We start from the raw sequence: 14801 nt of genomic DNA on the forward strand, positions 1-14801 counted from the left end.
GCTCATCAGTTAAAAAAATGCTCATTGAATTCATTTTTTGTTCATCAGCATTTTTTCATCAAATTAAAAGTTTGTTCATCCAATTAAAAAATTCATCAAAATCCGATTTTTTTATCATTTTCAAAAATTGTTCATCGATTTCTAAGAATGTTCACGAAATAAAAAAAACTCATCCATGGTTTTTCAAAAAAAAGTTCATCCAACTCGAAAAAATGTTTATCATATTGAAAATTTGTTAACCATAACTTTTAGAAATGTTCATTAAATTTGATAAATGTTCACTCATTTTACAAAAAGTTCATCCCGAGTTTTCAAAAACTATTCTTGAATTGAGAATTTGTTCATCAATTCCAAAATATGTTCATAAAATTCAAAAAAATTCATTGAACTAAAATAATGTTCATCAAATTTGATGTTTGTTCATAGTTCTCAAAAAATGTTCATCCAATTCAAAATGTGTTTATTGTTTTTCAAAAGAACTACTCTTGAATACAAATTGTGTTCATCAAGTTCAGAAGATGTTCATCAAATTCAAAAATTGTTCATCAAATACAAAAAATTGTTCATTATTATTAAAAATGCCCACAGAAAATTGTTCATGAAGCTAGAATAATCTTCATGCTTTTGAAATCATGAAAAAAAAATTCAAAAACTGATTTGACAATTCACAATTTTTAGAAATTTCTATAAGTTTTTAAAATACTGAATTATTTTAACATAGAATAAAAAAGAAAAACAGAAAAATAAAAAAAGGAAAAGTGAAAACGAAGACGGAAAGAGAGGGCGTCGCGCCCCGCGCATGGGCCAGCCGAACAGAGCACGCGGGGCTTGGTTGGAGGGTGCGCGCTTCTGTGACTGGGGGCGCCCAGGTCGCCAAATAGGAGCACCCACCCAAAACGTACATGGTATCACGGTGCAAGTTAGTTTCTTGAGGGCCACTATTTGGGGAGATTTTTTTGCGCTATAAATACAATTTGCTGCACTGCTCATTCGTGGGCCAGCCCACCAGGCGCTGCTGTGAGTGCCAGTTGCCTTCGATGGCCCTACCGGCGCGGAATAGGAGGTCTCATGAGGACCTATTTCTTGCCTCTAGCGCTCGCTGTTGAGTCGTTCTAGTGGGCCAGCTCTGTGAAGCGGTTTGGGAATGTTCTGAGCATTAGTTTCGTGGAACCTTTCCCTGGAGAGAAGAAGCTCTCGCCAGAAGCGTCATCCGAAATGGGCCGGCACATTAGCGCACACTTAAAACAAGAGATATAGAGAAAAGTGGGGTGGGGGGGGGGCGAAATGGGCCGGCACATTAGCGCACACTTAAAACAAGCATAAAATAATCTTCATGCTTTTGAAATCATGCAAAAAAAATTCAAAAACTGATTTGACAATTCACAATTTTTAGAAATTTGTATAAGTTTTTAAAATACTGAATTATTTTAACATAGAATAAAAAACAGAAAAAAAAGGAAAAGTGAAAACGAAGACGGAAAGAGAGGGCGTCGCGCCCCGCGCATGGGCCAGCCGAACAGAGCACGCGGGGCTTGGTTGGAGGGTGCGCGCTTCTGTGACTGGGGGGCGCCCAGGTCGCCAAATAGGAGCACCCACCCAAAACGTACATGGTATCACGGTGCAAGTTAGTTTCTTCAGGAGGGCCACTTTTGGGGGAGATTTTTTTGCGCTATAAATACAATTTGCTGCGCTGCTCATTCGTGGGCCAGCCCACCAGGCGCTGCTGTGAGTGCCAGTTGCCTTCGATGGCCCTACCGGCGCGGAATAGGAGGTCTCACGAGGACCTATTTCTTGCCTCTGGCGCTCGCTATTGAGTCGTTCTAGTGGGCCAGCTCTGTGAAGCGATTTGGGAATGTTCTGAGCATTAGTTTCATGGAACCTTTCCCTGGAGAGAAGAAGCTCTCGCCTGAAGTGTCGTCCGAAATGGGCCGGCACATTAGCGCACCGTTAAAACAAGAGATATAGAGAAAAGTGGGCGGGGGGGGGGGGGGGGGGGGGGGGGGGGGGGGGGGGGAGAAATGGGCTGGCACATTAGCGCACACTTAAAACAAGCATAAAATAATCTTCATGCTTTTGAAATCATGAAAAAAATAAATTCAAAAACTGATTTGACAATTCACAATTTATAGAAATTTGTATATGTTTTTAAAATACTGAATTATTTTAACATAGAATAAAAATAAAAATGAAAAAATAAAAAAAGGAAAAGTGAAAACGAAGACGGAATGAGAGGGCGTCGCGCCCCGCGCATGGGCCAGCCGAACAGAGCACGTGGGGCTTGGTTGGAGGGTGCGCAATTCTGTGACTGGGGGCGCCCAGGTCGCCAAATAGGAGCACCCACCCAAAACGTACATGGTATCACGGTGCAAGTCAGTTTCTTGAGGAGGGCCACTTTTTGGGGAGATTTTTTTGCGCTATAAATACAATTTGTTGCGCTGCTCATTCGTGGGCCAGCCCACCAGGCGCTGCTGTGAGTGCCAGTTGCCTTCGATGGCCCTACCAGCGCGGAATAGGAGGTCTCATGAGGACCTATTTCTTGCCTCTGGAGCTCGTTGTTGAGTCGTTCTAGTGGGCTAGCTCTGTGAAGTGGTTTGGGAATGTTCTGAGCATTAGTTCCGTGGAACCTTTCCCTGGAGAAAAGAAGCTCTCGCCTGAAGCGTCGTCCGAAATGGGTTGGCACATTAGCGCACACTTAAAACAAGAGATATAGAGAAAAGTGGGGGGGGGGGGGGGGGGGCGAAATGGGCCGGCACATTAGCGCACACATAAAACAAGCATAAAATAAACTTCATGCTTTTGAAATCATGAAAAAAATAAATTCAAAAACTGATTTGACAATTCACAATTTTTAGAAATTTGTATAAGTTTTTAAAATACTGAATTATTTTAACATAGAATAAAAAAGAAAAACAGAAAAATAAAAAAAGGAAAAGTGAAAACGAAGACGGAAAGAGAGGGCGTCGCGCCCCGCGCATGGGCCAGCCGAACAGAGCACGTGGGGCTTGGTTGGAGGGTGCGCGCTTCTGTGACTGGGGGCGCCCAGGTCGCCAAATAGGAGCACCCACCCAAAACGTACATGGTATCACGGTGCAAGTTAGTTTCTTGAGGAGGGCCACTTTTTGGGGAGATTTTTTTGCGCTATTAATACAATTTGCTGCGCTGCTCATTCGTGGGCCAGCCCACCAGGCGCTGCTGTGAGTGCCAGTTGCCTTCGATGGCCCTACTGGCGCGGAATAGGAGGTCTCGTGAGGACCTATTTCTTGCCTCTGGCGCTCGCTGTTGAGTCGTTCTAGTGGGCCAGCTCTGTGAAGCGGTTTGGGAATGTTCTGAGCATTAGTTTCGTGGAACCTTTCCCTGGAGAGAAGAAGCTCTCGCCTGAAGCGTCGTCCGAAATGGGCAGGCACATTAGCGCACACTTAAAACAAGAGATATAGACAAAAGTGGGTGGGGGGGAGAGATGGGTTGGCACATTAGCGCACACTTAAAACAAGCATAAAATAATCTTCATGCTTTTGAAATCATAAACAAATCAAAAACTGATTTGACAATTCACAATTTATAGAAATTTGTATAAGTTTTTAAAATACTGAAATATTTTAAATTAGAATAAAATGAAAAATGAAAAAATAAGAAAAGGAAAAGTGAAAACGAAGACGGGAAGAGAGGGCGTCGCGCCCCGCGCATGGGCCAGCCGAACAGAGCACATGGGGCTTGGTTGGAGGGGGCGCGCTTCTCTGACTGGGGGTGCCCAGGTCGCCAAATAGGAGCACCCGCCCAAAACGTACATGATATCACGGTGCAAGTTAGTTTCTTGAGGAGGGCCACTTTTTGGGGAAATTTTTTGCGCTATAAATACAAATTGCTGCTCTGCTCATTTGTGGGCCAGCCCACCAGGCGCTGCTGTGAGTGCCAGTTGCCTTCGATGGCCCTACCGGCTCGGAATAGGAGGTCTCATGAGGACCTATTTCTTGCCTCTGGCGCTCGCTGTTGAGTCGTTCTAGTGGCCCAGCTCTGTGAAGCGGTTTGGAAATGTTCTGAGCATTAGTTTCGTGGAACCTTTCCCTGGAGAGAAGAAGCTCTCGCCTGAAGCGTCGTCCGAAATAGGCCGGCACATTAGCGCACACCTAAAACAAGAGATATCGAGAAAAGTGGGGGGGGGGGGGGGATGCGCCGGCACATTAGCACACACTTAAAACAAGCATAAAATAATCTTCATGCTTTTGAAATCATGAAATAGTTAAATTCAAAAACTGATTTGACAATTCACAATTTTTAGAAATTTGTATAAGTTTTTAAAATACTGAATTATTTTAACATAGAATAAAAAGAAAAACAGGAAAATAAAAAAAGGAAAAGTGAAAACGAAGACGGAAAGAGAGGGCGTCGCGCCCCGCGCATGGGCCAGCCGAACAGAGCACGTGGGGCTTGGTTGGAGGGTGCGCGCTTCTGTGACTGGGGGCGCCCAGGTCGCCAAATAGGAGCACCCACCCAAAATGTACATGGTATCACGGTGCAAGTTAGTTTCTTGAGGAGGGCCACTTTTTGGGGAGATTTTTTTGCGCTATAAATACAATTTGCTGCGCTGCTCATTCGTGGGCCAGCCCACCAGGCGCTGTTTTGAGTGCCAGTTGCCTTCGATGGCCCTACCGGCGCGGAATAGGAGGTCTCATGAGGACCTTTTTCTTGCCTCTGGCGCTCGCTGTTGAGTCGTTCTAGTGGGCCAGCTCTGTGAAGCGGTTTGGGAATGTTCTGAGCATTAGTTTCGTGGAACCTTTCCCTGGAGAGAAGAAGCTCTCGCCTGAAGCGTCGTCCGAAATGGGCCGGCACATTAGCGCACACTTAAAACAAGAGATATAGAGAAAAGTGGGTGTGTGTGGGGGGGGGAGAAATGTGCTGGCACATTAGCGCACACTTAAAACAAGCATAAAATAATCTTCATGCTTTTGAAATCATGAAAAAAATAAATTCAAAAACTGATTTGACAATTCACAATTTATAGAAATTTGTATAAGTTTTTAAATACTGAATTATTTTAACATAGAATAAAAATAAAAACGAAAAAATAAAAAAAGGAAAAGTGAAAACGAAGACGGAAAGAGAGGGCGTCGCGCCCCGCGCATGGGCCAGCCGAACAGAGCACGTGGGGCTTGGTTGGAGGGTGCGCGCTTCTGTGACTAGGGGCGCCCAGGTCGCCAAATAGGAGCACCCACCCAAAACGTACATGGTATCACGGTGCAAGTAATTTCTTGAGGAGGGCCACTTTTTGGGGAGATTTTTTTGCGCTATAAATACAATTTGCTGCGCTGCTCATTCGTGGGCCAGCCCACCAGGAGCTGCTGTGAGTGCCAGTTGCCTTCGATGGCCCTACCGGCGCGGAATAAGAGGTCTTATGAGGACCTATTTCTTGCCTTTGGCGCTCGCTGTTGAGTCGTTCTAGTGGGCCAGCTCTGTGAAGCGGTTTGGGAATGTTCTGAGCATTAGTTTCGTGGAACCTTTCCCTATAGAGAAGAAGCTCTCGCCTGAAGCGTCTTCCGAAATGGGCCGGCACATTAGCGCACACTTAAAACAAGAGATATAGAGAAAAGTGGGGGGGGGGGGGTGAAATGGGCCGGCACATTAGCGCACACTGAAAACAAGCATAAAATAATCTTCATGCTTTTGAAATCATGAAAAAAAAATCAAAAACTGATTTGACAATTCACAATTTTTAGAAATTTGTATAAGTTTTTAAAATACTGAAATATTTTAACATAGAATAAAAAGAAAAACAGGAAAATAAAAAAAGGAAAAGTGAAAACGAAGATGGAAAGAGAGGGCGTCGCGCCCCGCGCATGGGCCAGCCGAACAGAGCACGTGGGGCTTGGTTGGAGGGTGCGCGCTTCTGTGACTGGGGGCGCCCAGGTCGCCAAATAGGAGCACCCACCCAAAACGTACATGGTATCGCGGTGCAAGTTAGTTTCTTGAGGAGGGCCACTTTTTGGGGAGATTTTTTTGCGCTATAAATACAATTTGCTGTGCTGCTCATTCGTGGGCCAGCCCACCAGGCGCTGCTATGAGTGCCAGTTGCCTTCGATGGCCCTACCGGCGCGGAATAGGAGGTCTATATATGTTATTTTCGATGACAGTAAAAAGTAAATCAATTGCTATATATGTTAGAGTCAACAAATTTTATTGCACAATGTACTAGAGTCTATCAACATCTTACATTTGTGTTGTCGCGTGGAAATTTACTTTTTGCTCATCCAGTAGATTACCTTTCTATAAATCATGTGATCCATTTTCAGCTATGTAGTAAAGAAAATGAACCTCATAGGAGAAAATTCCATGTTTTTTCATTAAATATTAATTCACAGTGTGTGTAATGCAAATATAGTGAATGATGATTTTCAGGTACATAAATTTGTCAGATTGCCTATCCCTCTACAGTCATGCAATAAGGTATTTCCTTTCTTATTGCATTTGTTGGTTCATTTCTAAGATGGTAATGCACATATTGTGGAATGTTTTTTTGCGGATTAAAAAACAGAAAAAAAAAACTAGATGGGCAGGCCGAACGCTGATGGGGGGAGGGGGGGGGGGGGGATAGGCAATATCAGAGGGTAGGTACAAATGGAACACAGTAATAATCGGATTGGCCATCTGTAAAATACACAATAACGAGCGCCTGAAGCGCCAAGTAGGAAATGCCCCTCACACACTGGAAATTCCTTTTCTCCTGTTTGTGCTACGTGTGTGTTGGCCCATGGATGTATAGACCCATGCATTCAACTGACATTTCTTTTCCTATTCCTCTATTTGTCTATACACCTTGTGCATACATATAAAATAATTATTTAATAATTACATAATTTCACTGTGTCATCCACATGTCACATTAATCGGGTTGCCCATCAGGTAACCCATGTGTGTAGGCTTATACCCATACCCTACCCACTACTAATTGGGTTGCCCATGGGTCGTACCCATGGGTACACATAGTGACCCATACCCCATTCGGGTCGGGTGCCCATGGATGCGAGTACCCATGGGTCGAATTGCCAGGCTGATGTGGGCCTCTGGTTCAACTTAACGGGTAGAATGGCTCAGTGGCTGAGCTACCCGGTAGAATGAGGGGAGACTTGTATGAGATCTCACATCAGGTTAGATCAACCCTAAAAAAATTATATTTAGACATTTCGAAAAAAATCTGAAATTATTTGGCAACATCCATATGGGGTATGTCTACTACAAAAAAAATCAGCACAAAACTCGATGTATATTCAGATGAAAAAAAGACAAATCCAAATGTGAATAGTGGCAACTTTGGGTGAATATTACTTTGACACTATTCACTCACGTCCAATTTAATTTCTCTTTTTTGTTTCTACTAATATAGGTAGAATTAGGAGCTGGAACTTTTTGAGGTTGAACATCAACCATTGATGTGTGTGCACAAAAATATTTGAGAATGCTTGAACATGTGGGATCTCACACAAGTCCTCCCCGGTAGAATGTATATAATGTTATGGTCGCACCACTTATTCGAGGGCCCTATGCACCCATATGGTTGCGACTGAGTGGATTATGGTGTGAAGTCTAGTTCAATACTTTTCAGTTATACCGATTATTACATCAAACTATAACAAAAGGTAAGAATGAATTAGCCACCCATCTGAATGTGACCTAATGGTGTCTGTACATTACCAACGACGATATCCTTTATGGTTGACACACTGTCACATTATTGCGTGGCCGAGCCAGAAACTCAATATAGAGGGGGCAAAACATGTAATATAATGTTAGAGGGGGCCAAATTACCTAAATCTAGCTAATTTTGTTTGACCAATGAAGGATTAGAAGCAAATATAGTTGTATTTTGAAATCATAGGGGGGCCTTGGCCAAGGCCCCTGCAAGCACCCCTGCCTCCGCCACTGCGTGGTTGTTTAAGTGTGACAACGGGCCCGCGTTATTGAGGATCGCGCCCAGCTTGTGTGGTAATGTGGATGTGATGTACGAACTATATGCATCTTGCATGGACCGTTTTAGAGTAACGAACAATAATCATAGAGAAAAATATCAGAGCAGAGCTCTCTTATTTTCAATCGACTAGGAGGGTGCTTGGATACGTTTTAGTCTCATGATTAAAAGTAGTGGGACTAAAACTTGCTAGCCTCATCCATGCTTGAATCCAAATACTAAAGAGACTAAAATCAAGTTAATGAGCATTTATTATCCTTCAACCCTTCAATCCAGAACTCGCCTGTGTTAAAGGAGAGGAGTTAAATGAGGAGAGAGAGGACTAATCCACATTTTAGTAGGGGTACCCCTGACTAAAAATTTTTAGTCTCAAGACTAGTTTTAGCCTCTCTTTATATTAGTCAGGGGTGCTTAGAAATTTAGCCTCTTAAAGAGACTATTTTTAGTCAGACTAAAATAAGCCTCTTGGATCCAAGCACCCTCTAATTATGGTTGGTAGACTAATTAAGCACACCATAAATACTGCCTATATTTCTTCTGTCGATGACTGTACATATCTTAGGGTAGTTAGCTGTAGGTGAAGGCGGTGATTAAATGGGAGACGTTAGGCGACAAAGCATCGCCCAGTGCCCACTGACGGTGTATCACACACACACGCACGCACGCACATGTATACTATGTATGTGTAAAATTTCACAATATTTTACTTTCACATGTGGCGTACAAAGAAAAGACAAATATGTATTTTCAAACGGCCCGCTTTTTTCTGTTTTTGAGCCGGAATTTTGATTTTTTTTATAGCTTACAAATTACATTTTTTTGAAACAAAATTTCATGGATCCGTAGTGAACACATACAAGTTTTCACAGAACAGTTTTCATTTTTTGTAACTTCTAAATATGTTTTTTTAATAAAGGGCACCATGGCGCCCGTGCACCATAACTTTGTACTCGTATACAATGCCACCCTACCTTGTCAGATGCGATATTCTCTTCCTAGGAAAAGACAGTATGTAGGTACTATGTTGCATCTATGCATCTCAAATAGACAAACCATATTGTAGCTAACAGCCTAACATACATTAATTTTTTTCAGATCTCACATTGAGCCTCATCATTGAAATGCAGGAACCGCCGAATTTGTTAGCTTAGTCCACCAACAGCTAGATCTCGACAAAGAGAACATCTCCATCGTCCAACATGTAACCGTTAGCAGTGCATTCTTCGTGATCTTTAAATCACATCGTGTTTAATTGTTGCATGTTTAACTTTTACATTAAGATTTTCTTTTATTTCTTGCAGATACTTCTTACATGTTTTTGAATATATTTTTTGACAAAATGATAGCAGGGGGAAAACCCCTACTATTTAGCATATATCTATATAAATGGGGGGTTTACATAGATATATCAGCTACTTTACATCTAACTGCACCCACACCTGGGATGTGGATGCCCAACCAGTTCAAAAAAGAGGAGGCGGCTATACAACAGAAGTACAAAGTTGATCAGAGCAGCTCTATGTGCTGCCTTAACCCTATGCTGCAGTAAAGACAAGTCTTCCTTGAATCGTTTAAGCCAAGAGTCAACACTGGGAGCCAGTCCTCTGAAGTATTTGTTATTTCTCTCCTTCCAAATACTCCACGCCGCGGTCAAAAATGTTTCATAGAAGAATGGGTTCGACCAGACCTCCTTTGTGGTTTGAAGAAGATCAAGGCGGCAAAGGAAGGTTGGCCAAGCCAAGTTTAGTTTAGCCTAGCAGCTCTGACTAAAAGGGCAAGAGAAGATCATGTGATCGACCGTCTCCTCAATGTGCTGGTTGCAGAGGACGGAGTTGAAGTTGTTGCCAATATTGTAATGCCTCCTCTTCGACATGTTGCGCGTCTTAAGCCTGTCATGAAACAAGAGCCAGCCAAATACTTTGATTTTCATAGTGCACTTAGATTTCCAAAGCTAACTAAATGTCTGATGCGTCACCCCGTCCCTAAAGTAGTTGTTGTAATAGTCCTTTGGTTTGTAGAGCGTGGAGCCCCAGGAGTAGTGCCACACATCATGCAAAGATGTCGATGGAGAGGTCCACGTTGGTTGTGATTGGATGTCCTGGATCTCAGCAAGAGCCTGGGGTGAGACCGGAAGGTGAAAGGTTGCATGCATGTACGTGCTGTCCACTGCTTCGGCGACCGACAGATCCTCTTGTATGGTAAACAAGAAGGCGGGGGGGGGGGGGGGGGAGGGTGCGAGGTTTGTAGTACATCTTCTCTCCAAAGATCTTTCCAAAAGAGGGTCGACGTACCATCCACCAGCTGAACCCGAGAAATTCCTTGGTAGATGGGGGTCAGCTTAAGGATGTCCCTCCACCAGAACGAACCAACGGGGTCCACAGCATGTGGAATTTTGCCATCATAGTGGTTATCCCAGATAAGGTTGACCCAAGGCACATCATGTCTGTTAAAGAATTTGTGAAGGAATTTTAGTAACGAGGCCTCATTGTGAATTTTCAAGTTGATCACCCCTAAGCCCCCTTTTTTCTTGGGTCGACAGACCAAATCCCAAGCAGCCAAAGAATTACATTTTTCACCATGTTCGGTTTTCTTGGTCCAGAGGCATCTGCGCCTGATCTTATCAAGGATCTCAATGAGCTTGGGAGGGAATTCGAGAGTGCACATGGCAAACACCAGAAGAGACGTGACCGAAGCATTCAACCAAGATATCTTGCCTCCGTACGACATCATCGCAATGGTGGGTGTCAGTTGTCTTTCCAATCTGCTAACCAAAGGCATGAACTCTTGGAATTTGATGCAATGAATTTACACAGTATGTAATATTTGGAAACCAAATCTCCGATTCTTGCAAGGACACAATGGATACCATCTAATCTGCAATGAACTATAGCGCGACACCCCTATTGCACAACGCCGGCTAGATGTTTGTACGTAGTCACGTCGATGTCTCCATCTATACAACATGAACGACTATCCGAAGAACGTTCACTCTCTAAATTTTTGGATTAAACAAAGGGTAACACTAGGGCGCGCCCTTCTTACATGCAATCAAATCAAAGTTTTCCACGTCATATCGCTCATCCGATCTCACCAGACGTGCAATCAAACAGTTGTTCCGTCGTGTGCTTTGTGCGTTTCCCATCGCAAGCTTCGAGGCATATTAGTCTTTGATGAGATTATATTTACAAGTCTAGGCTACCTAAGAAGATTACTATGGATTTCATCATTTTGTGTTGCTTGAATTTATGTATGCAACGCGATGGCAAGATTTTGAAGAACATTACTCTAGGAAATAATTCTTGAAGGTATAATCTCAAAAAAGATCTTGATATGGTTAAGCACAGAACTAAAAGAAAATTTTCCGACTGCCTCACTAACTGAATGAACTCTCTCTGCTGACTGCTTTAAAAGCAAATAGAAATTACTATGTTGCCTAAAGCAAGATTTGGACAGTTTCACTCTCCTCTTGTTTTCCCCTTTTACTCTTTGTTCTGTTTTTTTACGTAGATATATCTTTACTTATATCACATATGAAAAAACCGTAGGACAATTATTCTATGGTTTTCTGGTGAAAAAAAGCAAACCAGTAGTGACAAGCGTAAGTGTGTAACATACCTGTAGGATGAGCCTATGTAATTGCTTACGATATTGTGTTATGTAATAATGTACTACCAAAGGCTATAACAAAACTATAGGCTGTCCAAGGGAACAAAGCATAACTCAGATGATTAGATTTCTTGTGGTGGAACATACACCAGGGTTCCACTCCCGGACTTGGCACGGTGGTCGCATTTTCTTGAATTTATTTCAGGCTTTTCGGCAATACTCTTTCAGCGGTATGACATGTCTGTCGTCAACTATGAGATGCATGCGACACTTCGTCAATCTCAAGATCTATTGGCTTAGTCTCTCGAAGGTGCACATAGGCATATGTGTGTGCGTCCATCATAGGGATGAGAGTGTGTGGATAAGCGTCTAGGATTGTGTTTGTACTATGTTTGAAAAACTAGAGCATGTCAAAGAAAAGAAAAGGTATAGTTTCTTTCCAGGGGCCCTAAATTAATGGGATATATATTATTTATTATGTAGTAAAGGTCGGAGCGGCGTTGGCCGTTAGGCCGTAGAACTCGACAAATATATAGGAGATGGTACTCTCAACTCTCGACACCTTTGCGAACCAACCTGTGGTTGGATGGTTAGAGGGATTCCATCAGGGTTCAAGTCCAGGTGCTCGCATTATTCCTGAATTTATTTCAGGATTTCCGACGATGCGCTTTTAGTGGGAGGAGATATCCCGTCGATGATGAGGCATCTACGATGACTTCGTAAATCTCAAGATGATATGCCGCCTTAGTCTCTCGAGGGTGCTCATAGGAATAGGGTGTGCGTGTGTGCGTTCATAGTGATGAGTGTACGCATATATGTATGAGCGCTTGCGTCTGTACTGTGTTAAAAAAACTCTCAACACTTAAGAACGAACATACTGTCTTCTACTGTAGTATCTCGTACAAATTAGCTTACGATGACTTCGTAAATCTCAAGATAATATGCCGCCTTAGTCTCTCGAGGATGCTCATATAAATCAGGTGTGCGTGTATGCGTTTATAGGGATGAATGTACGCACGTATGTGTGAGCGCTTGCGTCTGGACTGTATTAAAAAAACTCTCTAACACCTTTAAGAACGAACATACTGTCTTCGTACAAACTATATGGCGATGCACATGCACGCCCATTGACACGTCGTCTCGGACAAGCAGCAACCGCCGACGTTGCACACAAAGCCGAAGGAGGCGTCGTCTCCGGCTCTGAAAGGATGATGGAATACAGCAGGGAAGCCGAGCAGCGTCGAAGATGCGGGTCAGGCCGCCGCCGCCGTTCACCCACGAGGACAACCGCCGCTTCCTCGAGGTGCTCTGCGAGAAGGAAAGGTATACGCATGCAACGATCTCAGAGCATCTCTAACAGCCGCCCAACACGTGGCGCGCTAAAAACCAGTTTGCAGCGCGTTCAATCGTCTGGTTTGACGCGGCGGGCAGCGCTGGCACCAGTAGTCGCGGTAAAATGTAGCGCGCGCACGTAGCTTCAGCAGCGCGCAAAAATACAGCGCGCGCGAGCAGCAGGCGCTTGTCATATGTTGCATTTTGGACACAAAATAAATTTCAAACATCACAAAACAAAGACATGGCATAATTTAAATCACACAAACAAGTTGATGACTAAAAGTTCATGCCCACAAATTCAAATTCATGCCTACAACATCATCCAACCAAGTTCAAAATGCAAACCAAGTCCATGACACAAACGAAAGGCACATCAACAATCAAGCCTCGTCCTCGTCTTCATCCTCATCTACCTCCGATTCATCCGACTCCTCCGAAGACGATTCTTCCTCCCCCTCTTCATTATCGCGCGCCGCATCCTCATCACGTGAAGCTCGGAAGGTGTTGGCAAGATTTTCAACGGCATCTTCATGCGAAGGTGTGTGAGGCACACCGGAAGACATTCCGCCCATGGCGTCCGGGGGTGCACCCATGTCTCCCACGCAAAACTCATGCCTCACATGCCGACCATGCCGCCCGGAGGTGCTCCGAAGCCACCCATGCCTACCATGGTCTCCATGGTAGCTCCAAAGCCACCTATGGCACCCATGCCGCCCATGGTAACTCCGAAGCCACCCATGCCTGAAGGAAATATGCCCTAGAGGCAATAATAAAGTTATTATTTATTTTCTTATATCATGATAAATGTTTATTATTCATGCTAGAATTGTATTAACCGGAAACATAATACATGTGTGAATACATAGACAAACAGAGTGTCACTAGTATGCCTCTACTTGACTAGCTCGTTGATCAAAGATGGTTATGTTTCCTAGCCATAGACATGAGTTTTCATTTGATTAACGGGATCACATCATTAGGAGAATGATGTGATTGACTTGATCCATTCCGTTAGCTTAGCACTCGATCGTTTAGTATGTTGCTATTGCTTTCTTCATGACTTATACATATGTTCCTATGACTATGAGATTATGCAACTCCCGTTTACCGGAGAAACACTTTGTGTGCTACCAAACGTCACAACGTAACTGGGTGATTATAAAGGTGCTCTACAGGTGTCTCCGAAGGTACTTGTTGGGTTGGCGTATTTCGAGATTAGGATTTGTCACTCCGATTGTCGGAGAGGTATCTCTGGGCTCTCTCGGTAATGCACATCACTTAAGCCTTGCAAGCATTGCAACTAATGAGTTAGTTGTGGGATGATGTATTATGGAACGAGTAAAGAGACTTGACGGTAACGAGATTGAACTAGGTATTGAGATACCGACGATCGAATCTCGGGCAAGTAACATACCGATGACAAAGGAAACAACGTATGTTGTTATGCGGTCTGACCGATAAAGATCTTCGTAGAATATGTGGGAGCCAATATGAGCATCCAGGTTCCGCTATTGGTTATTGACCGGAGACGTGTCTCGGTCATGTCTACATAGTTCTCGAACCCGTAGGGTCCGCACGCTTAACGTTTCGATGACAGTTATATTATGAGTTTATATGTTTTGATGTACCGAAGGTTGTTCGGAGTCCCGGATGTGATCACGGACATGACGAGGAGTCTCGAAATGGTCGAGACATGAAGATTGATATATTGGAAGCCTATATTTGGATATCGGAAGTGTTCCGGGTGAAATCGGGATTTTATCGGAGTACCGAGGGGTTACCGGAACCCCCCGGGAGCTTAATGGGCCATAGTGGGCCTTTGTGGAGAAGAGGAGAGGCGGCCAGGGCAGGGCCGCGCGCCCCTCCCCCCTAGTCCGAATAGGACAAGGAGAGGGGGCGGCGC

Source organism: Triticum aestivum, chromosome 4D (assembly GCF_018294505.1).
Source record: "Triticum aestivum cultivar Chinese Spring chromosome 4D, IWGSC CS RefSeq v2.1, whole genome shotgun sequence".
In the NCBI taxonomy this organism is placed as follows: domain Eukaryota; kingdom Viridiplantae; phylum Streptophyta; class Magnoliopsida; order Poales; family Poaceae; genus Triticum; species Triticum aestivum.